General features: G+C 49.7%; 1 protein-coding gene across 1 annotated transcript in view; it reads right to left on the bottom strand.

Annotated features, from left to right (window-relative positions):
* The window catches only part of SORCS2 (sortilin-related VPS10 domain containing receptor 2), a gene marked incomplete at its 5' end in the record, with an annotated part of 563,000 nt that overhangs the window by 187,125 nt on the left and 373,555 nt on the right, over positions 1-2,320 (bottom strand). The window lies entirely within an intron of this gene.

The following is a 2,320-nucleotide window of genomic DNA, read 5'->3' on the forward strand; positions in this document are numbered from 1 at the left end:
GAATGGGTGGTAGATAGATGGACACATGGATGGTGGGTGGGTGGATGAATGGTGGATGGGTGGGTGGAAGGGTGGGTGGGTGATTGGATGGATGGATGGATGGGCAGATGAGTACATGGAAAAACATCTAGATCCTAGTTATATGACTACATGTTTCAAGCATACATATACTCATGAAAAGTGAACTTTGTGCAGATTTTCCATGAGCCCAAGACTGAGTCTCAGCCTCCTGGGTCCTTCCACGTGTCCAGCTCAGTCCCTGCCACTGATAGGACCAGTCCTCCTTCTCTTTTTGCTCCCCGTATCCCCTCTGAGTGGCCTCTGGGCCCAGGTTACAGCCACAGAGGCTGTGCAAGTGTCTCCAGCCCAGCCCCTCCTGGAGCTCTTTGCAGATATACGGAATGTCAGCTCCCCACTCAGATGCCTCAAGGCACCTTCAAAATCAGCATCCTCAGAGGAAACTCATTATGGGTCCCCACAAGCCCACTCTTCCTCCAGGGTCTCTGGCTTCAGGAGGAAGGACAGGAACCCCGCTCTCCCCAGGGTCTCTGGCTTCAGGAGGAAGGACAGGAACCCCGCTCTCCCCATTGCTGAAACCCAGCCCCACTGTCCAGACCCCCAGTGGGGCCTGGTAATGGAGGCAGTGGCCTCCAGCAGGTCCCCTCCTACCCAGCCATAGAGGATCATTTCAAACACAACCCTAACGTTGGCATCCTGTGTTTAAAATCCTTTACTGGCTCCCCATTTCTGCCAGGAGTCAATGAGCATCATGATGTGAGTTTTGTGTTGAATATCAGCACTGTTTCCAGGACTCTTACCCACTGCAGAAGCACCCTGTGCTGGACTAGTGGGCACTTGTTATGCCAGCTCCACACCTTTTCATCTGTCCCTGTGAACAGCTTCCCTGGGGGCTCTGCCTCTGCCGCCTGCTGTCACATTGACCTTCTCCAGGTCTCTCCAGCCTCAGGACCTTTGCATCTGTTCCCTTCACCTATGTAGCTCTTACCTTCAGGTTTAGGCTCAAATGCCACTTTTGCAGGGAAAATCCCCCATGACCCCCTTCTAGAGCAACTTTTAAACCCATGCCTTTTCCTGACACTTTGCACATTTCCTTCACCCAACCAAGGTTTGCAATTTGATGCATTTGTTTTTTTAATCAACGTCAGTTTCCCTCAGGGAATGAGAGCAGGGGCTATGTCTGTTTTCATCTGATACCCAACCCTGACACTAAATAGTGTTATGCCCAGACCGTTTATTCCCCGAAGAAGACCACCAGAGTCCAGAGTCAAAGCCAAGCGGCAAGGATCTTTAATGCAAGTTCGAACTTGGTCCCTCCGTTTCACAACATACAAGAGGGCCTCGAACAATGCGTGCGCTGGCTTTTTATAGCCCGATGAAAATAGGACTTGTAAGGTTACAGAGGAACAGGGAACAAGGGAATTCTTTAGGTTACAGCATTACAATTGGTTAACATATTAAGTTTATACATTTAGCAGTTATCTATTGGTTTCCGTGCTTTTAGTAAAACTACAAATGGCGGCGCCCTTATCGGGGATTTCCCAGGATTTCCTAAGCTGAGATATATGGAGAAATGTATTTGCACTGGGCCGTGTTTGTACTGGCCCCAGGAAATTGAGAGATATATGGTGTCAAGTGGAATGTATTTGCTGGGCCCAGGACTGACGAATGTGCCTGATTTCTTTCAATAGTTGTATGGGTAAATGAAGAAATGAGGGCTTCTCCCCAGTTGTGGTTGTGGGTGTGGGGTGGAGAGATGAGCTGAGGCACCAGGGCCTGGGCTGTGTCTCAGATGCCTCATCATCCCTCTGCCAGGAAGGGTTGGTGGAGGGCATTTGTGTTCCTGCACAGGCTACATGGGCTCACACAGGTGGGTAGGGACCGTGGCTGGAGGTGTCTTTGGAAATGGCCCCTGCCAGAAAGTGCCCAGAGGATGTTGCCTGCTTTTAGCTACTTGCAGGCAATTTCAGACGGATTGCACCTAACTGCTCTTTGGGAAAGTGGCCATTAAAACAAGACAGTTTAATAGCAACTGGCTCACACAGCCAGAGGTTCTGGAATGGTCCGTCTCATGCAATTACCATCATTTTCACATAGAGTGTTTACCCTGAAGAGGTCTTTGGAGGTTGTCTGCGTAGGTTAGACCTGAACTCCGGTTTCCAGAGAGAAACCTGAACAAGGACACCTTGTGGTCAATGCTGCTCCCATCCTCAGGAGTTTTGCCAGGTGAACGGCTGGACTGGGCAGCTGATTCCAGACACAACCTCAACTGTGATGACTTTGTTTTTTTTTGTTTTTTTTT

This window comes from Colobus angolensis, unplaced genomic scaffold, assembly GCF_000951035.1.
Source record: "Colobus angolensis palliatus isolate OR3802 unplaced genomic scaffold, Cang.pa_1.0 Scaffold143, whole genome shotgun sequence".
Classification (NCBI taxonomy): domain Eukaryota; kingdom Metazoa; phylum Chordata; class Mammalia; order Primates; family Cercopithecidae; genus Colobus; species Colobus angolensis.